This window comes from Sabethes cyaneus, chromosome 3, assembly GCF_943734655.1.
Source record: "Sabethes cyaneus chromosome 3, idSabCyanKW18_F2, whole genome shotgun sequence".
Classification (NCBI taxonomy): domain Eukaryota; kingdom Metazoa; phylum Arthropoda; class Insecta; order Diptera; family Culicidae; genus Sabethes; species Sabethes cyaneus.
In genome coordinates, this window is record NC_071355.1 from 24,059,981 (window position 1) to 24,087,130 (window position 27,150).

At 40.7% G+C, this 27,150-nt stretch overlaps 1 protein-coding gene across 1 annotated transcript in view; it reads right to left on the minus strand.

Annotated features, from left to right (window-relative positions):
• Nucleotides 1–26,688, minus strand: part of LOC128744753 (zinc finger CCCH domain-containing protein 13) — a 273,853-nt gene extending 247,165 nt beyond the window's left edge. Inside the window, exons 1-2 of the mRNA XM_053841966.1 lie at nt 26,190–26,688; nt 1,918–3,010 (exon numbers count right to left, since the gene is read on the minus strand). The gene's annotated coding sequence lies outside the window, so the exon portion shown is untranslated. The remainder of the gene's footprint in view (nt 1–1,917; nt 3,011–26,189) is intronic.
• Nucleotides 26,689–27,150: the final 462 nt, after the last annotated feature.

Below are 27,150 nucleotides of genomic sequence, written 5' to 3' on the forward strand. Positions count from 1 at the left end.
TAGGAAATTTAGATAAGGAATTTTCAGCAAGCTTGAAGACGCAATTGGAATTGGCGGAGCTAATTCACTCATTGTAACCGGTGGTTACAAAAGGGTAATCCACTCGATTACTGAAATAGTTTCAACGCTGGTAAACGCTGCCAACAAGGCTCTCTCTCTCGGATTCCCCTACGTCGGCTGTCACCGGTAGCACAAGGTTTCGTAAGAACCTGTCAGGAGGGCTTCAAAGGTAGGCAAAGGTAGTCAACTCGTAGGCTTCACAGATGATTTCGATATCATAGCCAAGAACTTTACCACAGCAGAGGCAATCTACACCAGGCTGTAAGCGGAGTCCAGGAGAATTGGGCTTAAAATAAATGCGTCGAAAACTAGGTATATATGAAAGGAAGAGGCTCAAAGGAGACGTGCCGTCCACGGACGGTAACCGTTGACAGCGACGAGCTGGAAGTGGTAGATGAGTTCGTGTATTTGGGATCGCTGGTGACCGCGGACAATAACACTTGTAAGCAGATCCGGACTTGAAACTGTGACGCTGCTCACGGAAGACATGCGCGCCCTTGCCGTGTTCGAGCAGAAGATGCTGTAGATATTTAGTAGAGTACAAACTGAAAGCGGAGACTGGCGGAGGCGTATGAATGTGATCTGCTGGTACTGCTTGGATGAGTTTTGGGACTGCTAGTAGAATATTGCAAGCTTTCCAGAGCTTCTGTATTGCCATCACTTCTTGAGTTTAATTGTACCATGTAATATACTGTGGTAAATAGCATCAAACAGATTCTAATGAGGATACCACAGGACAGTTCTTTGCAAATAGCTACTAAAATTGTTGCGTATACAACAGAACAATTGTATTGAAAAAACAAATTGTTTTGTTAACAATTGCAACGCTTTGTGTCGGTATCGGTCATTGTAGAACTCCATTTTTCAGTTGCATTCTTTTCCGAACAAAACAAATTCTTTGTTATTCCGCAAACGACAACGACAATTATTGGAAATTGGAACCTTCTGACATTGGTTTGATGAAGGTCCGATTGTTAGCATTGTTTTTTTTTTTTTGCACCAACTCAAACAGTTCTCGCGTAACCAATAATAAGCATTACCACAAGCAGTAAATCAACCGTTTCATTGGCATTGCTGGTATTGTTTACTGCACAGTAGATTGGCATTTAAAATTCTATTCGAATTCTTGTTGTCAGTAATCAGTTGCAAATAAGCACTGTCAGCACTGTAAAAGGGTTAGCAGTAAAGTGGCAGTATATTTTGCCAACGCAGTTTTTAAGTAGCATTTATGGTGACTTGAATGCTTATTAGGTAGCATTTGAATTGCATTGGCAAAGCTTAGTGGTTACCCAGCTATTGTTTTAGAAGCATAATTTGGCTTGTACTTTTAAGGTATGCTTGAGCTTCGGATTTTAGTGGTTAATTACATTTGTTTTCTAAGTATTATGTCCTGAACATTATAACAAAAATGTTACCAGTCGTTGTAAAGTAGATCTTGTTCGGTATATCTAATAGAATTGTTTACTGTAGATCTCAAAGTTCAATGTTTTATGATGTCGTAATGACCCTTTGGGAAAATGAGCAGTCATTCGCCATGACATCGCCTGCATCGTCGTTGACTCAAGCGTCTATCATCGTTCCCGCATGTTTATGTTGCCAGTCGTTTGACAAAAGTGAGAGTTATTGTTGACTATATAAACCTTTGGCTGTAACATCAAACCAACGGACATTTTATTCGTTATCCATTACCCACTGAATGAGTCAGTATAAACGACTGCAAGCTGCATGCCGTAGTTAGGTTCGAAGGCCATTTTGCATTGCAAGTGAAAATAATAATAAAACCTTTTGCAAACGAGCCACGACCACCGCGGATGCTGTCTTATTATAATTGATTCAATTAGGGAAAAAGTACCTTACCTTGACGTTCATATCATGTTCATTATTATCGCTCAGCTGTCCGTCCTGACAACTGTCGTCGTCGTGCTACCAGACCCAGACCCGGCTGACAGCTTCGGTAAGTTAAAATCACGACCGAACGAATGATGGTGGTGGGCCTGCACTTTTTGCTTCTTCTCTCACTTCCAGCACTTGTCACGGCGGCGTAGGCACTGTCACTTTTCGCTGGGAAAGTTTTCGCTTTTAAACTCTGGCAAAACTATTTATGTACTGTAAACTGCGCAGACGGATAGGCTAGGTATTTGCAATTGACACAAGCTATTGAAACGTTAGGAGACGGTATTTCCTTTACTGTCCCGTAGTTCTGCCCACCGCACCGATGCGACAAATATCTCTTCGACTGGACCACGTCTTTGTATAGACGCCTCTCGAATTGCGATGGCAAAGCTTTTCTTTTTTTGTAATCACTGCACGAATACGGTGATTTCTCACACCGTTTGATGGCCTGCCGAAGAAGCTCCCCCCAGGGCACACTCGTAGAAAAATTTATCGTAAAATAAATTTATATTCTTTCACTCTACTTTACTGCCACTTCAAACTGCACTCCCAATAAAGGACGACTGCCAGTTTCTTTTTTCACTTATCTTGCGATTGTTTCTGCACACACACGTACCTACCGTGTGCCTCGCAATCGGCGTTTGTTTAGTTTTAATTTCCTTTCTTCACTTTTTTATTAGTTTTCCGTAACTGCGATGGAAAAACGATTCTCAGTTCTCCTTTTAGTTTTTCCCCCGTCCCTACCGCGATTTCAGGGACTGGTGTAGCTTCAGGCAACCGGTACGGATTTTATTCGATTTTGATTGTTCAGCCGTTCGCTCAACTGGGATGCCAACAACGGACACGCCGGCTGGCCGAAACTGACGCGCGAGCAATAACAAAATAAAAAAAAAACTAACACAAACGCTTCGTTATAAAACTTTGCCCCTCGAAAGACGCCAGCAGCGGCCGGTACCTACTGGTGCGGGAAAAAATGCGCAATCATCCACTGACTGGAAGAGTTTTGCAGGAGGCGCGAGGATCCTTGGCGTAAAGCGTTACTTTCCGGTCAATAGCGCTGGAATCAAAATGAAGCAAAAGGGAAAAATAAATATCAGATAAGGAATAAAGCTGCGGAAATGAAGTTATGTTTTTTTTCTCTTGCCTCCTTGGGTGGCGAAATCGCCCAGCTGGCTGCTGGCTGCTGGCTGGAGTGGTGGAGCTTGGAGCAGCAGAAAAATTAAAAGGTTTGTTGTTCCGGTGCAAACAAAGTTGCAAGTTTGTTTACTGCTCCGAGGGAACGTGCTCTGTTCTTTGTAGCATCACGGCTTACTGAGTTCGGGAAGTGATTTGGAGTTTACTCACGGAATGTTTTGGTTTATCGAATGATTTATCTACTCGTTCTTCTACTGCTTTTAAAATTAAAGGAAATTACCCAACTTACTAGGAAAGGAAAAGCCCAACTTACTAATTTCAATAAAATGGTTTGATACTTCAAATTTCGACAGCTCGTTAAGGAGAAATTTGAAACTTAGAGTGAAACCAGACATATTTTTCATATTCCATTCGTAAATTTGTCATTTGATTTCTTCTGCATTTCCAAAAAGATTGGAACACTTTAATTAATTAATGCAGACGTTATATTAATGGTCTCTGTTGAAGCAAACACAACAACACGCTACGGTTACGGTAGGAAGGGCCAACGAAAAGGCACTTTGCCGAAGGCAAACCGCAACACTAACCCACCCGACCCGGATGCAAAAGAGTTTAAAAATTCATTAATTTTCCCTTACTGATTGGATCCAATCACGACGACGACACGGTATACCTACCTACCTACCTACAACACCAACGATATGTTATCATCATCGGATCAAACCTCAACCGGTTCGGTTTGGTTCGGTTGGACGGTGGTAGGTGGTATCTGCATGATTGCAGCCGGTTTGTTTTTACTTCTGTTTTTATGCTTCGCTTACGAAGGTGGCAAGTAGGACTGCAGCTGTGGATTAACATCTGAAGGGATGCTGAATGGTGGGTTGGAATTTTTCGACGGCGCGGCGTCTGAAATATTGTGAATTCGTGGCTCGTGGAAACCAATAACGATTCAAGAGGCAGCCGAGCAGCGGCGGCAAGAATAACCGAGCGCCCACGTCATCGCATCTTCATTGCACCGCAGCAGGCGGATGTAGCGATGATGACAACTAACCGCGACCGAATGAGCCAAGAAGCAAACCATCCCGGTGCAGGTTGCCAATTTGTTTACGGATTGAGTCTCATCGTAATTTTTTTATCTGTGTGTTTGACATTTATCTGACAAATGCTACACAGACGGCAGAAACCGGATTTTTATCGCCACAGAATGGTAAAGGTGTTGACCATTCGACCGTTGCTGCTTCTTTCATTTGCTGTGATTGTAGTGGATCGAAGAATCCAGGAATATTGCAAAATATGGACCGATTACCGTACTATTATACATATGTCCAATATATTAGTCTGTTCCGTTTAGAATTTGACCGTACCAAATTTCCAATTTATCCAATTTTGGAGGAAATAAACCGCAAAATTTATAAAAGTATATTTTTGTAGGTTTTTTATTAAGCTTTAAGGAAAAAATTCAAGCATTATTATTCTTCGTGTTTTCGAAATCAGTTGGTGTTTTGATTGTTTTGCCACAATTCTTCAATTTCAATTTAATAGTTTTTGAATAATTTGGTAGGTTCATACTTTGTTAAGTAATCTTAATATTTATCTGTTCTAGCACATCCTAGTTGTAACAGCAGCTGGGTAGGTTGGGCCAAACGCTTCGCCTTGTAAAGTTGTCCATGGACAGTTGCTTCAGTGATGAAAGCTGTTGTTTTTTTGATAACTAGTTCTAGAAATGTCGCTTACATAACTTTGTCGAATTTTACTCGGCTGAAACGGTATTGTCAAATGAATCAAAATTGAGTCAAAGTGATCGGACCATCCCTGGCTCGCAGTAGACCCTATTGCAGGCATTTCTTTCAAGTACCATATCTACTACAGTGGCGGTAGAAAGGCAGAACATGGAGAGACCCGTATATGACAGTATATGTGTGTTTAGAAATAAAGGTAAATTCTTCAACTATAGCCTAATCAACATATACACACCTTCAAATTATAAATTCGGTCATGCTAAGGACGAGTACTAAGATAGGCTCGAAAGGACCTATGGAGAGTGCCCAAAACATGATATCAACATCATCATCGGAGATGCAAATGCGCAGATCGGGAAGAAGGAATTCTTCCGTCCTGTCATTGGAAGACATAACCTTCATCTGTCGACCGCTAATAACGGTCTCGATTTTGCCTCGACCAGAGGAATGGCCTTCTGTAGCACTTACTTTCCACGTCTGAACATTCGGAAACACACCCGGAGGCATACAAATGGAGACTTTGCCGAATGGCAGAAGGAAGTTAAGGCCCAAACAGAATGCATACGGATTTTACTACGTTGCGGCAAATTGACAGTTTTTCCATGGGTTTTCTGTCAAATTTCCGCAACGTAGTAAAATCCGTATGCATTGTGTCTGGGCCTTTACGAAGGTGTAAATGGGCTGTGGAGGAACCTACATGGTATCATTGAAACAACTATGAGTGAGGTGGAAGACACGACACGTGGAAGGTAGTGTAACAGCTGGTTTGATGCCGAACGTCAGAAAGTGACAAATGAGAAGAACCAGGCCAGGAGCCGAATACCCACTGCAGCTACACGTCAGAGCAGAGAAAGTTATAGAGAGACTTTGCCATGCTTGTGAGGTGCAATGATAGTGATGGAAACCTGCTTACTGACAAAACGGCGGTAGCAGCCTGCCCAATGTGAGTTTTATTTCACTTTTATCATGGTTTTCATGACCAATTTTGATTATAAAAGTCATCATAAGAGTGTAATAAAACCCATATTGTTACTTGGGTGGGAGGTTGAAGGAACACTTTCAGACGCTGTTGAATGAAGAGGTAAACACGAAGATCTGCAGAAACATTATAAGAATTGTGAGCGATTACCGAGTGTTGAGCTACCAATACAGCAGGAGGTTAAGAAGGAAATCACTGAGCTAAACAACGATAAGGCTGCTGGAAAGGACAACATTCCTACCGGACTACTAAAAGCGGGAAGCGAGCGGTTGTACGAAGCAAATGCTGGAGGAATCTCATATGCGCTATTTAAAAAAAGGACATCGACTCGAGTGTAAAAACTGTCGTGGCGTTACATTGCTTAATTTTGCCTATAATGTGCTCAACTATATCACGTTCTACAGACTAAGAACGTAAGCGGAGTCCTTCGTCAGCAAGTACCGAACTGGTTTTCGGCATGGTCGCTCCATGATGCATCAAATGTTTACCTTCGTCAGTTACTAGACAAGTTCCGGGAGTACAACTTGCAGGAAAATAATCTTTTTATGGACTTTAAGCAAAGCCTTGGGCATAAACCGTCTTTAAACATTACTCTTCTTTATCGACAGACTTCGCAGCCGGCTGTTAGAGTACAGGACAGTTACGGGGCTAGTGCAACAATCCTACTGACTCTATCTAGCAGCACCGCCTAGCCGAGATTCGCCAAGCCGCCAAACCGAAGTACATCCCAGGTAACATAAGATCGTAACAGAAAGTTCACATTAAGTCGCATGCAAGTCAATTTTACATTGAAATTACATAATGATTAGAGTATGTCAAAGCGAAGTGTACAATAAGTTGTTTTACAGTCGTGCGTGTCCTCATTCAATAAATGGTTGTGAATTATAAAGTAGTTAAGATGATTGTAACATTTAGTTATATTTTAATCGTCTATTGTGGAGCATTTAGTTGCGAGTTCCAAGAATCGTTGTATAGAATGCAAGAAAGAATTACAATTAATTAATACAATTGCCTCCACTTTGGTACTTAAATGTTCTTACGTGGTGCGAAATACAACTTGTTCGTGCGTAGATGACTTCGTATCTCGGAGTTGCTACCGAGATATCCAACTCAATTGTTTGCTGGGATGGTTGCTGGCAAGGAATGTGAGAGTCCAAATGGTGTTGGTGCCGTGGTGGAGCTGGATGGGGAATTATATGCGGTAGTGAAGGAATTCATAAACCATGAGATACCGAAGTAAACCGTGAAGTATAACGACGAATTTCACCTGCGCATTGGGCTTTCTACGGATTACGTAGCTAGCTAAAGTCCCATAATTTGCAAACTGTACACTCTCAAACTCTGGCACTCTACACAACACTAATCCTTCCGGTGGCCCTTTACGAGCATGAATCATAAACGTGCGATAACTGCTTGGGATTTTTAAGCGAAATATTCTGTGATCAATACTTGGTGGAAAAATAAAAATTATAGTGTGGCATCCCGTTATATGTATACCATACTAGAGAAATTTCCTAGAATGTGTATTGTGTGTTGTTTACACATTATTTGGGTAGCTGCCGGTAGCATGCAACTGGCATAAGGATAGCGACAGGAGTACGAACCGATCACGAGGATAGGAAATCATGGAATATCACATTGGCGATCTGCTGCCAAATTGAACCTTCGGTGTTATTGAGGGAAGGAAAATGAAGCTGGAGGGTGGACATGTATATAGATTTTCAGTTGTTCGATTGGTTCGTTTTATTCGTACTGATGGTGTTTGACTAGGAATCGTTTGATTTTTTCTTGCGTAATTTCGTTGTTCAAGTGAATAGCGAACGTCTCTGGGTGCCGGGAAAAGCCCAATGTCGAAGCCGTCTGTTTGATTGTGATGAACTTGACAATCTACCCGAAATCGGAACAGAGCACTGATTACCATCCATCGTAGATTGAATCAATTTGATGAGCTTATTGGGGAAGCTGTTCTCGTCTTTAATTTTCCATAGCTCTTTCCGGGTCGATGGTATCATGTGCGGCTTTGAAGTCAACTAACAGATAATTCGTGGGAACTCTGTATTCACAGCCCTTTTGGAGGATCTGCCACCGTGTAAATATTAGATCCGTCGCATACCGTCCATCGACGAATCCGGCTTGCTAAGTTCTTTATACGCGGCATAGAGAACGGTGATCGCTCGATAGTTCTCACAGTACGACTTGTCGCCCTTTTTATAGATCGGACAAATAACCCCATCTTTCCACTCCTTCGGTAGTGGTTCCGTATCCCAAATTCTAACAATTAGCCGGTGAATACAAACGGCCAGCTTTTCAAGTCCTATTTCAATAACCTCCGCTCGGTTGCCATCTTTTCCAACTGATTTATTGCTCTTTAGCTGCATGATGACCTCCTTAACTTTTCGCCTTCGCCTATGTCGGTTTGTACAATGTTCTATATTTAAATTGTACCGGGAAAAGCCCATTCCAATGTAAAATTGCCAACGTATATTACAGCTGAAATATGGTCAACGCAAATTAGGATTGAGAGAAGGAAAATAAAAATGTAAGAATGTCATACCCATTGATTTCAAGAGGATAAGGTTCACAAACGTAAAATATCAATGACAAGATATGGTAGATACTGCAACGATTACGGGCCCTATTTTTTAGGTGAGAGTACAATTTGCGATTCTCAGAGTCATCTAGGAAACTCCGCTTACCTGGGTGACTGTACAAATCAAATGGGGAGCTCTTAGCTGAGGTGTGGGTGACTGCCTGAATAGGGCGCGTGAGATAAGTGAGCTGAGCGAGGTGACTGTGTGTGTCTTAACAAACGTTTTAGAACAGGAATAGAAAATAATCTATTTCAGTTCGTCACATTACAAAACGGAAAGCGATTTCTCTATAGGCTATGTATGAGAGTTAACGACTTTCAATACAGTAATGTTCCGATTTTGTCTACCCATGATTTTATCAGCTTTTTATCTCGATTTTGTCAGTCTATAAATTTTGTTTAAGTATTGTGCGTTTAAACATGATTTATAATACTTTTCAGCCTGCTTGAAAGTATTCTGATTCTATGAGGACAGTTTTTAAAATGATGCCTTCTCGCGAGTAATTCGGGGTCAAAATTAGGGTATTTTTATAGTAAAAGTTCTATATTTCCTAAACAAGCAAAGATATAGGTATACTATATTCAGCCATGTTGTGTATTTTGACTATTTGTTCAACTTTGTAAAACTTGAAAAAGTCATAGAACTACTACAAAACAGCTAAAATAGAAAAACTGATTTTAACGAATTTTCATTTATGAGAAATAGGATTTTTCTATCTTTGCTGAAGAGATAGAAGGTTACTGTTTTCGAAAAAATTTCTTGTAATAATATGCTGTAAAACTTTGCAGAACACATCAATGTGTTATATTGAAACTGAAGAAAAATAAATTGTTTATTGCACTTTTAGAGGAATTAATCAAAATTTGAATTCTGCTGGACGATAGAACTTTTAATTCTACGAAACTCTTCCAAAGGTTTGATAAACCTAAAACCAAGTTTTCCCGCTCAAAACTAATGTTCACCAAAAAAGGTTCTGGATCAGTGTACTGTGCCCGGTTCATTGAACTTTTGGTTGACCAATTGAGGGTTAAAATTAAATTTTTAGTAGAAGTCTTCGATATTGCAAGGTCTGAAGTGTTGAACTTTGAAAAAAATTTCGAAATTTTTTTTCCCGATTTTGTCAGTTTCCCCATTTTGTCAGCCCAAAATTCAACATGGGGCTGACAAAATCGGAACATTATAACAAACAAGAATAATTTGACGACTCCACCAAAAACGTAAACTATCTACAAATGAGCTAGAATAATAATATATTGAATTGCTTTTACACAGGGGGAGGATGTGGCATCCTGTTATTTATACCATGTAACTGGATTTTTGTGAATTGGCGCGCTTACGAGAATAAAACAAAGTTTAGTTCAGCAGTTGATGGCGTCAGCGGAGTTATTGAGTTAGGGTGGGTCTTATACGTCAACCTCGTCAATCTTGCCGCGTAAACGGGAATCATGCAGATGGCGAATCACAGTATACAAGAGCAACAATCAATGAGAAGATTCCGCTACGCAAGTTATGGAGTGGTAGCACAGAAATTTGTCATTGAATAGCTACGAAACTGTAAACCTGCTCATTTAACGAAAAACTAAAGGGTGTCGCACATCTAATTGCACCACGGGAAAAACTCGGTAGAAAATTTCCCATTGGGTATTTTCTTTTGAAAATTTGGATAGTAGTGGTTGAGAGTATATTGTTTACACTGTATTTTTACAGTGGTCAGTCTTTCGAAAATTGGAAACAATGGCGTTATTCGAAAAGTAACGTCAACTCTCTCAACGGGACATCGGAAAACAACCCGGAATCGTGCAGTTAACGGTTAGTCGTGTCATTAAACGTTACTACGAAACTCTGAGCTTCAAACGGAAGGAGAAATGCGGTCAGAATTGATGTTCTACTAGTGATCAGGATCACAAGCGTGGCGTGGAAGCGTTTGGGCGCATTCCCAATGCTTCGGTCGTGGATATGGCCAAAAAGTTGAAACTGTCTAAGTCTTTCGTTCAGAGAGCCAAGGACCGGGAGGGACTGGATACGTACAAAGTGACGAATGGCAAAATACGGTTGGAATGTCACGGGCCTGGAAACTGTACACTAAGATGCTGACGAAGCCCCATTGTGTCATCATGGATGATGAGACTTACGTCAAGGCGGACTTCCAGCAGCTTCCGGGGCTACCGTACTTCACCGCCCCGCACAAGTTTGAAGTTCCGGAGGAAGCAAGGATGCAGAAACTTTCAAAATTTGCCAAGAAATACATGATTTGGCAAGCGATCTGCTCATGTGGCAAACGGAGTGCACCGTTCATGACTACTGTGACTGTAAACGGGCAGATCTACGTCAAGAAGTGTCTACAGAAGCGTCTGCTTCCTCTGTTGAAGGAACACGAGGACCCAACGATCTTCTGGATGGATATAGCTTCGTGCCACTATTCAAAGGATGTCCTGCAGTGGTACGAAGCCAACGGAGTTACTTTCGTACTCCAGAACATGAACCCCGCCAACACACCGGAACTAAGGACCATCGAAAAGGTGGTCAAATATGAGGAAAACATGAAGAAAAAGCGGGTTTCCGTACAGATGTTGTACAAAACTTTTTGAGTGGAGTTAAGCGTAAGGTGCGAGCATACGGTTATGGTATTGACGTTGAATGAAACAAATATGCCGAAAGCTTACTAATGGGTTATATTTTATTGCTTGACAGTTTGAAACGGATCGATCAATTAGGTTATTTTCTACAGCGTGTCTTCCGTGGTGCATTTTGATGTGGGACACCCTTTAAATTCCCGAAAACTCAGTCACTGTCGTTCTTGCATTTCAAAGACAATAATCAGTCTTTATCAGAACTGTTAAAATTTGCGTTGAAGAGGAGCATTGATATTTTCGATTCGAAAAATCACAGGGACCACCTTTTAGATATGAAAATTTAATTGATTGAAAATATTTCTATGAATCTGTAGGGCAAGACAGTCACTTTTAATTTTCTGTTCTGTACACACTCTGCTGATTTTTGCTATCTGTATGTTTGACATTTATCTGACAAATTCTACACAGACGGCAGAAACCGGATATTTTGTTTCGTAGTACATATCGCAGCAGAAGGGTAAAGATGTTGACCACTCGATCGTTTTTGCTAATTTCATTTGCTGTGATTGTAGTGGCTCTAGGAATGATGCAAAAAATGAATTCTGTCAAACAGGGTTTGTGCCCTAATAAAATCTAAACTGTGCTATACTACACTTAGCCACTACAGTAAGTAAGGTTTAGAATAGACTCCCGACTGAGATCAAACTTCTTTCAAATCGGCTTACGGTCATTACTAATTTGTTTATCCGTATTTTTTCCACTTAACCGCGGTATGAACCTCCAAATTCCATAGGGTGACATCATTCTAACCGGCCTGCAAACCACAGCCAATAAACCGTAGTACCTACGTTCACTTCAACCTGCGCTGGGTACGCAACGCACTCGAAGCCAACACAAAACCCACAAGAGCGCAGATAAAGTATGTAGAGGAAAAAATACCGCAGCTCTGCTCACGAAGAATTTATATTGGTTCGAGCGAGGCACACCTCAAGTCCTACTTAACGGCATACAGGGGATCTGAATGATATCCCCGAAAAAAAATGAGTATATATCCAACAACTAATTTACATACGTATTCAAACATTCCTTCGCTGCCATTCGATCGCTGCTCGACGCCAACGACAACGATAGCGAAACCGGTTCCGAATTTTGATATTTTATTTCGACTCTTTTATCATTCTCACACTTGACACGTCGCGTTGTTGGCCCCTCTCGGATAGTCTCGGGTGACTGACGCCATGCTGTGGGCCTTCTCGGGTGCTGTTTACCTCTAAAAATCTATATCAGCGAATTACTAAAGCCCGAAACAGAACCATGCTCCAACAAACAAAACATTCATTCTTCATATTTTATTCACAAAAACCATCGTACAACGGATGTCATTTCTGTTGAATGGTAAATAACCTGTGTATTCCAGGCACTAAGAAAATCAAAAAACAAAAAAAAATCACATTTGGCGACAATGATCTTTCTTCCATCTCCTGACTGCGTTCGTTCCCTTGTAATCCCATCCCATGCATGGACCGGCAGAAGGACGTCCTTTGCTCCATGTACCAAAGCAGCAGAGTGAAAGCTTTCTCTGTGGATGGATTGGATCAGGTTTATGCTGCGGAAGAATTCGAAAGTTTGCATTTATCTTTTCGGCTTTGGCGGTTAGGATAAGCAAATGTGGTTATGTTTCTGAGTTATAGGGCAGATCCGCGAGAGAAGGGATGGTACGGTAGCCAAGGTAACCAATGACGTTGTTTATGCATGCTCCAGAGACCTCCCTCCTGAAAGGTTTTCTGTATCAGTAAAACCTTTAATTTTCATTTGAAGATTTCCGTTCTGGTTCCATTTCTGGTTTTCTAAGCCCAAATATAGTTTTGTATAATTTAGGCCCCACCTCTGTGCATGCCAGTGATTTTTATACCAGAAAAATATAAGTGATAACAAAAATTCACTCCACTAGTGGCACCTAGTGCTTACTGAAAGCAAGCAACAAATAGACAGTTCCCGCATTGCAACAATATTGCACCTTATTCACCTACATTTTATTTTTAAAAAACCCGTTTCGTTGTTTCATCTCGCACGCAATCGAGCATAATTTTTCGCCGTTCTTTTCATCCGTCTCACTCCTGTTACTCCGATCTCAACTCCATCCCGCATCATCGACCGTCGTTGCATCATCAACAAACACGCTTCTGTGTAGGTATCCATTATGCATTGGATCAATATTATCAGCATAATGTATCATCACCGGATTCGGAAAATTGGAAACCACTTGCTGCTGTTGCTGTTGCTGCTTGAACAGACACAGTTCCGCTGATCCGCGGAAGTTTTCGCAACGTTTTCCACTTTCGTGCAACGAAAACAGCGACGACGACGACGATGACGACCGACGGTTCTGTTGTTTTGGCAAATACCTACCTATTGTTCATTTTCAACGCGAGCCGCCTGCCCGTATTTGCCGGTTTCGTGTTCACCACCACAGCGACCGGCTTTTAAAACAAAAGCAAAATGGATCGATTTTCACCTTCAATGAATAACGAATAACTTTTGTGGACGACGACGCGATGCATGGTGCTGCGGCGGGACAATTTCATCTAATTGCTAACCTAAATGTTTTTCTAATAGCCGGCTTAATTAAAAATTGAACACTGTAAAGTGATTTAAAAAAATTGGTGGCTATTGTTTCTGAACGATCCATTTTTACCTTTCACACCTTGGACACACGGAAGCACCCGGTTGCGTCCGACGAAGATGACTGGCAGGTGTGCACACGCTAGATTATAGGTAATACTGACCATGGCGCACATGTGCGTTACAATAAAAGAAATTGAAGGTTAGTAAACATTCAGTAAACCACTTACCAACTTGACTTTCAAAGGCTTTGAAATCTTTGCCGCCGGTTCTAGTTTACGCAGTTGATTGCGTTGCGTGGCATAGCTCGAATCAGCTGAAAAATGCATTTCCTTTCACAGTGTATCAATCAACCAATTTTGATTTATTGCTGTTTCAAAGCTAGCTCATGATAGGTCAAGTCAAAGTATCAAAAAGAAGCCACTTGTATGCCAGATTGCATGGTAATGTCATTTCTTTAAACACAATTATGATCGTACAAAGTGCCGATGAAGCATCGAAAAAATATACATTAAAGGGTGTCCCACATCAAACTGCATCACGGAAAAAATGCTGTAGAAAATTACCTAGTTGACCGATCCTTTTTTAAACTTTCAGACAACAAAATATACCGTATGCTCGCACCGTACGCTTAACTCCTCTCATAAGGTTCTATGCAATGTCTGGCTGCAGCTTCTTCTGTACGGAAACCCACTATTTCTTCATATCTTCCTCAGATTTGACCTCCTTGGGATGTTTCTGTACTGCCTGCTTCATAATAGCCCAGTATTTTTCGATGAACCTTAGTTCCGGTGCGATTGGTGGGGCGGAAGGGGGGGGGGGACTATTGAAAGGGTATGAAAGTAACCCCGTTGGCTTCATACCACTCCAGAACAATCTTACAATCTTTTGTATAGTGGCACGAAGCTAGGTCCGGCTAGAAGACTTCAACAGAGGAAGTAGAGGAAGTAGAGGCTTCAACAGAGGAAGTAGATGCTTCTGTAGACACTCCTTGAGGTAGATCTGCCCGTTTATAGTTCCCAGGGGCGGACTGGGAGCCGAAGGGCCCACCGGGTCTTTGAGATAAGGCCCCAGTTTGCAATATTCTCATGATAGTAAATTAACACGACATCTACTCCAAAGACATCAGCGTTACAAGGACAGTAAATCGAATGAATATGGGCTCTATTTTGTAAGTCATGTCGTGCAACTCGATTCGACTCAGGCACTGTCGAGTGTCGAGTACCGGGAGAACGGGCAGCATAGCGGCTCGATGCTCGAAACAAAACAAACTCAGTCGTTATTAGGACCGAGTCACCAGCTTCTAGCGTGTGCGTCATATTAGCGGTACGGTACTTTAGTTTGGACGCATTTTTCTTCAACCCAATCTTCGCTACTTTGAGTTTTAGTTTGTTCAGCCACCACCACAGATGCTGTTCTATCGACAATATCCATTTCATTGCAGACGAACTTACTAAATTTGCTGAAGATTGTGCCTGCGTGTTGCTCCTTTCATAACATCCTGTAACAGCATGTTGAACAACCCACATGAGGAACCATCACGTTGATAAAGTCCCCTGCGAGGTTAGAATGGCCATGATTTTACGGTCGATGGTATCATACGCAACTTTGAAATCAATTAAATAATTGTGCGTTGAATTCTGTATTCATGGACTTTTTGGAGGATCTGCCGCAGCGTGAATATTTGATTTGATTTGCGTGATAAATGATAGGATGTCAATAGTTCAATATATATGAGTAGCTTACTACGCATACACGTCAGAACAGAACAATTCATAGTGCAGGCGATGCCCGTGCCGAGTTATAGCTATCCCTGGGATTAAACTCTTGGATTCTCCTATAAGAATCCTACTTCTATAAGCAAGGTATTCTGTGCGAATCCTCTGTAGAATTTCTTCACACGATTCCAATGTGGGGAATGCCCTAGACTCTGCGCGAATCTTTTTGGATCGTCCTGATAGAGCTGCGGAAAGAAGAACCCACCGTCTAAAACGCTAGTATGAAGCAACCAGTATGAAGGGTTTCTACAAAACGGTTAAGCGCAACAATTTTGTGCCATGCCTGTGATGTGCAATGATAGTGCAGGCAACCTGCTTACTGACAAAACGACGTTAGAAGCCAGGTGGAAGCGTATTTCCAGACGCTGTTGAATAGAGAAGTAAACATGAAGATAAGCAGGTACAGGATAAGAATTTTGAGCGACGGCCAAACTGTGGAGCCACCTACACAGGAGGATGTCAAATGAGCAATCAGGAGATGAAAAACGGTAAGGTTGCTGTAAAGGATGGTATCCTGGCTGAACTTCTAAAAACGGGGAGCGAGCAGCTAGTACAGAAACAATTCGCCACCTCATTATCAGGAACAGAATATGGGAGGAAAATAAATATCGGAGGAGTGGTTGATTGGCCTCATTTCCTATAATTTTAAAAATGGACATCGACTTGAGAGTAAAAACTATCGAGGCATTACGTTGCTCAATTTTGCGTATAAGGTGCTCTCTCTATGCTGTGTTTTAGACTGAGTCCGTTAGCTGAGTTCTTCGTCGGCGAGTATCAAGCTGGTTTCATGAGGGTCACTCCACGATTGCACAGATATTTACCCTGCGTCTAGTAACTGACGAGATCCGGGAGTACAACTTGCAGACTCATCATATTTTTATGGATTTCAAAGCGGCATACGATTCAGTCAAACGAAATGAGCTGTGACAGCTAACGCTAGGACATGGTTTTCCCACAGAACTAGTTACGTTGATTCGTGTGACGCTGGATGAGTAAAAATTATGAGTCAGAATGGCAGATGCTTTTTGATTTTGCGGATGACGTCGATTTATTGAGAAATTGAGACTTACCACGAAGTACATGGCGTGGAAATCCAAATGGTGTTGGTGTCGAAGAGGAACTGAATATATTTTGGTATGCTCGTGACATGTGACAACGATGTAAGTCGCAAAATAAAATGACTAATTGCAGCTGCGAATTGGCCTTTACGCAGGCATTACATTTTGTAGCTGAAGTCCCGTAGCTTACAAATTCGCATAAAACTGACTCTCTATAGAACACTAATCCTCTCGGTGGCCCTTTACGGGCATGAACCATGGACACTAAAAGAAGCTGATCGATGAATGCTTGGGGTTTTAGCGTAAAATTTGGCAAAATCCAAAATGGAGTGTAGCGCAGACGTATGAACCACAGACTAACAGACGTAACACTGAAGCCCCATTTCATCTCCAATAAAAACGTCCATTTCAAATTTTCCCTTAAGCCAATACTCAAACAACAGTCGCTGCGCGAGACGCCGCTCCACTGCGCTGGCGCTGTTGTCAGATAATATACGAGAAAATTTATAGCATTGCTAAATTTATAGCGACCTGCTCTGCGTGGCGCGAAGACTACACCAGGTGATGCTAGTGTTTTTTCCAAGTTTTAGGGATGTCAATGAAACGATGTTTTGTTAGAAAATTTGTTCGAAATGTTACGTCTGTTAGTCTGTGTATGAACCACGAGCTGTATTAAGAATGCAAATATGCTGGTATTATGAAGATGCGCTGATGCGCTGGGCTGGTCACGTGTCTAGAATGCCCGACGAAAGAGTAGCCAAAATTATTTTAAGCAGAGAATCAAGAAGAGGCCGTAGTCTTCGGAGTAGACATCGCACTGATAGATGTGCGCTATCGAGGATGATGCACGTTCAGCTGGTGCTCGAGGGGTTTGAAGAAAGGTAGCCCAGGATTGAGCACTGTAGGACCATAATTCATTCGGCGCAGGATCGATAACGGACCGTCGCCACTGAAGTAAACTGAGTATGGAGCTTAAGTCGACAGTTCAATATTTATAAGTAGTCAAATAACTGCGGATGAAATACTAATTCTACTTTTAAATACTCAGAATTGAAGCTGGTAATCGAACATTCGTGAGTCATAGAAAAAGTTTAATTGAAATAGAAATTTTGGTTTAAAGCACGGGGCCCCAACAGTCCCAATTAAAGCTGAATTTTCAATCATCAAATCGGTTGATTTCATAAACCATGAGGCCCCAGCAATTGAACATTCGTGAGTCGTAGAAAGAGTTTCACTGAAAAAATTTTTTTGGAAAATCTCATTTTGTGTAACAACGAAATTTTTGCTGGGGACCATCGGGCATTTGCCCGGTTGCCCGGTGGGCCAGTCCGTCCCTGTCAGTTCCGATAGTCACGAACGGTGCACCCTGTTTGCCACATGAGCAGATCGCTTGCCAAATCATGTATTTCTTGGCAAACTTTGAAAGTTTCTGCATCCGTACTTCCTCTAGAACATCAAACTTGTGCAAGACGATGAAGTACAATAGCCCCGAAAACTGCCGGAATGTTAGTCTCATTATCCATGATGAGAGAGTTGAGAATGTTCCAGGTGCTTGCGCAAAATAAATTCGCCGCGTTGCTTTTCGGGTGACGCCATTTTATCTAATTTTCGAAAAACTGACCGCGATAAAAATACAGTGTAACAATATACTCTAAACTACTTCTATCCAAATTTCTAAGAGAAAATACCCAATGGGTAATTTTCCACAACGCTTCTTCCGTGATGCAATTTGATGTGGGACACTCTTTACCTTCTTCCAGCACAGACTCCTGCACAAGAACACCTGGAGGTATCACAGATCGACCACGTTTTGATCGACTGTCGGCACTTCTCGGATATTATCGTCGTCAGATCCTCTCACGAGCACCCCGAAGAGGACGAGCTGGATGAAGTCCCTCTGGAGGACTGGTGTATAGAGACTATAGATTACCCTCAAGTACTTTTTTAGGAAATTTAAAATTTACCTACAGGATGCGAAGATCGCAGTAAACAGCGCGTGTGGACGGCAGCAAAATTTTTCGCTGTCAAAATTTTTCTTACAGTTTGTAAAACAAAATTTAATAAAACGAATTATCGGTTCCGTACGAATTGGGAAGTTGGAAATAATCAAGCAGATTAGTTGTTAAAATAATCAAACAGATTAGTTTTTCGGCCAGCGGCAGCAGATATAGAATCAGCATGTGCCTTGAAGATAGTGACAAACAAGTTACATGTTTGGATGCAGACGGAATTACTGGAGGCAACTGTTACTGGAAGCGGTCCAAATTTACGCTTGTGCATACGGTAGTGACTTTTGCGGTTTATGAAGTTCTGCCCCGGAGGCACCCAAAACCTAGCTTTCGAATAAGACTTTAAACTGTTTCAAGTTTAATCGAAAGTGCAGTTCAGTGGCGGGATTTAATGGAATGGACGAAGAAACAAATGCCGGTGAGGTCGCTTCATAACTTCACTCGTTTATCTATTTGATTATCCTGCATTCATATATTTTATTATTTCTAAATTTTATTCTTTTACTAAGTAATTAAAATGATGCCAGGTAGACAGAATTTTTCAATTTTCAGAGAGCGAAAAAAGGCGCTATAACCTTGGCCTATTGCAGCCAGACTATGGTTAATGCCATAAGTTCATCCCCGAGGGTCGGGAGTATCACTTAACCTTTATTAGCAAAGATACTCCCAACGACTACAATTTGTAATCTGTAAATTAATCAATATCTTCAAGGGAAGCGTTTGGTACGGGAGGTCCACGCTTTCTTCCTTCCCCTTGATTTCAATGAGTTGAATGGAATTAAGTATCATTTTTAATTCTACTTAATTCTTTGGAATTCTCTCTGCGGTACATGCTGCGCAGTTGGCCTGGCCGTTGACAAGAGAAAAATGAAAAATGATTTAAGCAATCGGCATTTTCCAGGATGCCTTCAAGTATTGGCTGCGTTAGTGTGAGATAAGATAAGATAAATTTAAAATTTACCCACAGGATGCAATAACTTGAGAGCGGCTGGGTTTAAAAAAAAGTTTTTGTTACATTGAGTTGATCGCCGCGTTTGAGTTTTACAAAAAAATAGAATTTGGGTATTTTTTAAAAATTTGTATAACTTCAAAATTAAAAAAAAAAATTAGAGTTTAGGGCATAATTTAAGCTATCTTTAAAAAAATTAGGCAAACCAAAGAGGATGTGTTTGAGATAATTGACATTTTATGATTTTTATCATGGTTTTTTCTTTTTAGATTTTAAATTTGCAATAACTTAAGAACGGCTGGGCCTAAGAAAAAAGTTTATGTGACATAAAATTTGTTCAAAATGATGCGTAGAGTTTGATTTTGTTTGAGTTTTACCAAAAACTGCAGAATTTAGATATTTTTGAAATTTCAAAGATTTAAAAAAATCCGAAATCGTCTCCATCGATAGCTCTTCACCAGATTTTAGGGCATAATTTAAGCAATCTTTTAAAAAAATTATGCAAATCGGAGGGGATGGTTTTGAGTTAATTGATATTTTATCATTTTTATCATGGTTTTGAAATTTTTTTCTTTAAGTGTATTTTTTTTCTAAAAATACACTTGGATAAGTTTTCTTCTGTTTTAATTTTAGGTTTCGTATTCTACTAAGACGCTCCAAAAACATCAGTACTCTTGACGAAAAAAATCATGTTTAGTGGAAAATGAGTTCTTACGTGGTATCCAACATGTTAGGCAGATTTCATTCCAATCAAAGATAGTCGAGTCAAATCATTTTGCTAGTTGTGCTGGAATTGCTCTATAATTTGACAAGCAACAAACACATGTTTTGAATTTTTTCCATAAAGTAGAGTACAGCTTTTCCGACGTTTTTTGGAAATTTCTGTCGCCGTGAAAAAAGGTTGTGTAAAATTTTTTCAAGATAGTTTCTCTGGATAGTTGGAAAATTTGGCTGCATTTTTGGTTGCACACTTTTAAACCAAAATCGTTGCTCTGCTATGCTTGGTACAAAAGCTATGAATATTTGGAAAAAATGTAGAAGAGTTTGTGTCTCAGAGCACAAATGCAGGCTTGGCGTAGGACTACGAATGGGTACACCTATAGGTCCCATGGTATCACAGCCAGGGCCGACGCTTCCCTTAAGCAAAACAAGCAACTGCTTGGGGCGCCACTTTGAGGGGGCGCTATTTCCGCTACATTAAAAAAACTGGAGCATCAAATAAATAAATGGTTAATATAAAACTCTCCTTTTTCTTCTTTAGCAGCATAGAGTCGGGAGGACTCGTGCTGTATCTAGAGTTAATTTCCGTTGTACTTGGTCCTGGGTTACTTGTCGCCATTTCGTTGAGCGTCTCGATAGAAGCAAATTGGCTTCAACTTGGTCGAGCCATCTAGCATGTTAGGTTCCTCTATTCAAAAGGGCAATGGAGGTCTTGAAACGAACGGATTTTACTGCACAGTCGTCCGACACTCTTGCGACGTGACCGGCCCAACTTATTCCCCTAGCTTTCACCAGATCTACTATGCGGATCTCTTTAAGTTCATGGTTCATACGCCTATACCATTCTCCGCTTTTCGTTTGTACTCCGACAAAAAAATCCGAGTTGCAGTGCTACAAAATTACAGCCTCGATTATTCTGATGAAACCTATTTGTAACAAAACCTAACAAACACCCAGATAAGCGAGGTGGGAAGATCGTTTGACGCTATTAAATTATTTAGAAATTTTTCGGGAGAGATTTTCGAATCTCTTTAAAATCAGCAATCAGCAGATTTATCTTTCGATGATGCAGCAACGTTTGAGGACAGAGTTTCTGAAGCAACAGGAATTTTTGACCGAACTTTTTTATTTTTGAATGTTTATCATTCTGATAATGGGTTCAAGAATCCGACAATTATGCAAGAGAAATAGCGGTTAACTGTAACTATGATGTGTCGCTTATTTTCGAGGATTGTATCCGCTTCTGCCACAAGAAGAAAAAAATTTCTTATAAAGCAAATGACAAACCGATTCTACTCTGAAGTTTAAAGTAGAATGCTTTAACTCTGTTTTAGATACTGCTACCAATTTTATTGAAATTTTTTTCCATTGGTAGATGTACTAGACATTAACATTTACATGTTGTATACTTCAAGTTAAGATTCGAACAATTAAAGAAGTATCAGAAAATGCTTCTAGTTTGCTCTGTGATATTGGAAGCATGAAAAATAATCTTTTTCGCCTGAATCGTTAAAATGCCTGCAGGAATAATAAACAAGTTATTTGATAATTGTTAAGCATTCAACGCATTGCGATACTTTTACTATTTGTTTCATGGTTAGGAGTCTGGAATGAAAAGCAAAATTGATTAAATGGGACGCAAAAATTAGTTCTAAAGGCGAATAGAAAGCGTCGAATAAACAATTTTGTAATTTTGACGTCGTTATAAATGTAATATCTATCCGAATAAATCTACCTTATTTTTACGACTGATTTCTGGGGCGCCATTTTGAGAATTTGCTTGGAGCGACAGATTGGCTAGCGCCGGCCCTGATCACAGCAGATCCATAGTTTTCGATCTTAAAATCAGCAGAATTTTTTTTTTTGACGTAGGACTACGTCTTACGGCAAGTTTTGGCATAGAGTGTCATTCCAAAAAATCGAAAAAAAGCGTCACGAAAAATGATAGGTTTTGAGCGTTAATAGCTCAGCGGTTTTCCGATCGATTTTCAATATTTTTACACCAATCGATCGGAAAATCTTCTAAGAATTGACCCAAATGAAGGAAAGTATAGATTCTTGATGTTGAACTATTGAAAAATTGAGAATAATGAACCTATGTTTTACCAGAATTCTCGCTTCGTGATTGGTTGTTGGAAATAACTTCATCAAAGTAGAAACGCGTTTTCACGCTTCGGCTTATAATTCAGTAAATTTTCAATAGATTTCCAAGATATTTAATCCAATTGATCGCAAAATCGATTTGGAAAATATTGAAAATATAGAAAACTATTGATTTTCAATGCGTGTGATTGGAAAATTGAAAATAACTCTAACTCGGTCGTACTAGAAATTATCGCTTTGTGATTGGTTGGAATAATTTCCAATTATTATCGAACAAGTCTTGGTACAAATCAGGAATCACCGAGAAAGTTGATGGAAAGTTCCATTTAATTCTACTATAACAAAGTTACAAGAGAATTAAATCGAATCCTACCCTTTCTCGTTGATTGCTAATTGGCTTGAAAATTCCTTATTGAGATGTACCACCAACGGCCGTATCGTATCGTATCGTACCACCGCTCGTATTGGTGATGCAGTCGTGCACGTCTGCAGTTTCCGGTCGGTCGTATTCATCGGCTGCTGAGGAAAGGAAAGTATGCTGAGCGTGTGTTGGAGCTGGAGCACTCGTTTCGCTGCCGTGATGGAATATCTGGCTGCCGAAGTTCTGGAATTGGCAGGAAATATGCTGCTAGCGACAACGAAACGACCAGAATTATCGTCACTTGCAGCGAACACTCACACTAACTTTGCTCTTCTGTTTAGACTGAAATTGAAATGCTCTATTTTATTTTACGTACATGATAGAATGAAGAACCATGAAAAATGGGTGTGGCCGATTATTGTCGCTTGCTCTGGTACATAACACGAAGTAAGCCGGCGAACAGCATTATTCAAACGCTATCTGAGCTACTGCCAACATCGTTTGCCATGGCAAAAGAAAGTCACGCTCGACTTGTGCACGTTTGCAGTTCCCGGTCAGTCGTGTTCATCGGTTGCTGAGCTGGAGTGAAGGAATATCTGGCTGCTGAAGTTCTGGAATTGGCAGGAAATATGCTGCACGAGACAACAAAACGACCAGAAGCATCCCACGTCAATTGCAGCTGGCCACTTGGAGTGGTATTTCATCATGATTCAGGGCCATACACGAATGGCTTCGTTGATCGCATAGCTGCTGAGGCTTTCCGGCTGATCCCTTGCAACAAGTCGTGCCTGGTTAGCGGTTATCGGTACTCCAATTTACCGAACAGAGAATTACGTTAAGTGCGTTAGTGCAAGTTTATTGCAAGCTGGAGTTATGATGATCAAACAATCGGTCCTTTCAAGGGCCACACAACGATTGAAGAGTTTATTATATTTTCTTGCCCAGTTAATACCATAATAACACAGGCAACGAGGGAAAAGTTGAATTTTTTGCCATTGCGGACGACCAACCAATGGCGGTAATAAGTTTTCTGGTCACGGGCGATATTTGCTGCGACTTCCAAAACGTCTGCAGGTTGTAAATGCTTTATCAGTGTTCTTTTCTGAGCCGCAGAAAAGTTGCGCAAAATTTTCAACTTTTTGAAAACTCCAGAGGAAAATCACTATTCAACGTAGAAACAGATCATAAAAATTCATTTACTGTTTGGTTTAGTTACTGACTTGGTTTCGTTTTAATAAAATAGATTCAATCAATTCATGGATATAACTCCAAAATCGGTTGAGGATTGAATGTATACAATGTTACTACTTTAATAAACGTTACGTATGTAGCTTTTATACATGAAGAATCATATTATTACATACATGGATATATTCTACTATCGCTACAAAGAGACTTGCGTGGTCCTACGTCACCTATGCGGTCGTGTCTTGTGCACAACCCCTCTGATTTTTTGTATACCAGAAGGGCATCGGGTTAAAAGGCCAGTGCGACAGCCTTAATAATCTTCATTTGTGGCAGAATAGTTCGTGAATAGTTAGGATATTGCAAATTATTTTTAAAGTTTTTGTCACTGCCTCCCCCCCCCCCCTTAAAATATGAAAAATGGGGAGGAGGGGACAAAAAAATAATTTGTCGGATATAAATCAAAATATTTTTATAAAATTAATTGTCTGTGGGCTCTACAGCCCAAAAAAACTCGTAAAATGAGTATTACCGCTTCTAACACGGAACAGAAATGGAAAGTTCAAATAACGGAATTTCCGAAAATCGGCAAAAAAAATATCATTCGATTTTGTCTTTTCGGTTTTTTGCACGGAAAATAATAACGGATATATAAAAAGCAAGAATAGATTTAGTTTTCACGTTTAAAGTTTAAGTAAAAATGCTAAAAACTCAGTTTTTTCTGCTCTATTTGGCTTTTTCCGCTCCTTTTCAGTTGGCCAACACTGGAAAGACAAAAACTTTTTTAAATATTTGAATGACCTTAGTTGCCAGGAAAAAAACCAATCCATTAAACAAAATATTGTAACTTGTGGGTAAAAATTGACAAGCAAGCTTGCTATTTATTTAGGAAAAAAGTCTTGATATATATTGATTTAAAAAAACTGCCACCTCAATTGTGACCTCGATCAATAAAATAACGTATTTGATAAATTTGTGAGAATTCAAAACTATCAAAAATTCGCCTTTGTGGTAGACATAGTCACAAAGGTTAGTTTGGTGCTTTTTCTTGATGAATGAGTCGCAAGTTTTTAGTTCAATTAGTTCCTGAAATTTATTGTTCTAGAAGCACATGATTTAAAATTATAGATCCTGTGCATAACTTCAGGATGTGGCTTTGAATTATTTCTCGTTCGATAGTAGCATCTCTGATCACCACAAAAGTGGAAGTAATCGTTTTATCTGGATCTAGAATAATATTCGTAATATTCGACGGATATCTATGCTTTAGCGTTGGTGATGAAATCTTCCAAATAGGCTTGAAGGTGAACAAGATCCTAAACCGTGACCGGTTATTTCGCCGTTATGATTAGCTTTGTCGACTAGTTTCTGATTCTAAATCTTTTGGGTATAAATGAAACAAAGTGCATCGCCTTTTCCTGTTTTCACGTGTCATAAAGTATAGAAAATTTCAAAGAGAGGTTGTGCACAAGTATGCAAAACAAATTTTCTGTATCAAACGTTTAACTGATTTTTCAGCGAACAATTTTGATCAAAAACTCTATCAAACATCTTAAACAACCCGGTCTGTCTTTTGCATACCAAATATTCCGCCGCCATAGGGCAGACGCCATTTCACTTATCAAATCACGAACTCAAGTGCGGTTTCGCCTTTGAAGTCTCATTTCGCGAACGTGGTCTAATGATGGAAGAAAACTTAGAACGTTGTTTTTTTCTTTCTTTAACTTATTTCAGACACTCCGGGTGTTACTAATCGCCAAACCATGACCGCAGTCTCTTCTGCAATCAAAAATGACAGTTCAGTCGCCGACCGACGTAATTTTAATTCACACCTGGTTCTCATCAGTCGGCAGTCAGCGAGCCCAGCCAGGCCAGAAACGGGCGTATGAACACAGTCCTTTCAGCGCCTGTCGATGCAATCCGAACTTCAGCTGATTGCGAATCTAGGTCGGTGGAACACGATTCGGTTTGAGGTTTATTGCTTTAATACGAGGTTTGTTCAAGTGCAACCCAACACGACAACCCTTAAGTACCGCTGCCTGTCTGCTGCTAAAAAGAACAGTAATTTCCAAATCACGCTGACAGCAAAAAAACGGTCTTCTTTCAGTCACGATCGCACGTCAAAACATGAAATCAAACACATCACATCCCAATGTTTTCATTATGGCTGTACTCGTTCTCGTTTCATGTGCCAGACCAGGAAAGCGAAAAAAAACCTTCGAACCCTTTCTCCCCCGGCTTTACTACACCGAAATGCTTATTTATTCAACATTTAAAACCTCTCTGATTGGCAATTTACATTCCCTTCCAAAACTGATTCACCACTAGCCAGCCAGCATTCGAATCTTCAACAGCACAGCGCCAAACTGGTTTCTGTTTACCTTTTTTTTCGCATTTACCGCCACACAACGCTAAATCTTATCGCTTCCACTTACTTCTTTTGAGTGCCCAACGGTCTTCGCTTTAATCCGATATAACCTGTTGAACTGTTTTTAGGACATCCAGTTATCAGAACAAGGTGAAATTTTCTGACTCCAGGCGCTGGCACCACTCTCTTCTCTGCCGTCTTCCTTTTGGTCCGCAGTTCGGTTCCCGGAGGTCTCGATCAGCGCACTTGGACTACACTCTGGATTCACTGCAAAACGTTTTTCTCTTCCTTCACTGCGGCCTTTGATATTTTAGCGAACGATCGTAAATAATTTACACTAGCGGCACCACAAGACGGCCACTCTGTCTACAACTTCAGCCACAACAATGGCAACTCCACTACCCCACTCTTCGCACTCGAAGTTCAGCTTCACTCCGGCAACATCCCGTCCGGGTCGCGAAAAAGTTAGACCAAAGAATTAGCGAAAAAACACATCCGCATCAACAGAAGGCAAACTTTCAACGATTCACACTGACTGTGTTACTGGCTCACCAACTTCACGCCGCACAACCGTTACACATGAATGCTGCAAGTCGACTAACATTCCATCCACACACATCCAGCGCTGTTTCTGACTCTACTGCTGCTGCTGCTGGTAGCCGTCGCTGCGCTCTGCTCTGGCTGGACACACTGCTCAGGTTGCTCCCCGCTGGGGCTGCCACCGCGAAGCTGTCATGAATGACAACCACCCACCCGACAGGTTCATGATGCCATTCACCGCCGACCGAGCACCGATCGAGCTTATGCTAACGAACGATACGAATCAGCAAAACATGATTCCAAGTTCCAACCAGAACTTAATGGTGTAATGGGAGGCTGTGCTGCCTGCTTTCATCATCGTCTTCGGGTTCCATCGGTGGCGCGCGATTTTCCACTAAATGAATCTTGGGTTCATTCTACTCTCGAATTGTTTTGTGAAACGCGAGAGAATTGCCTAATGTTTTGTAAACATGGCAATTCGATCCAAT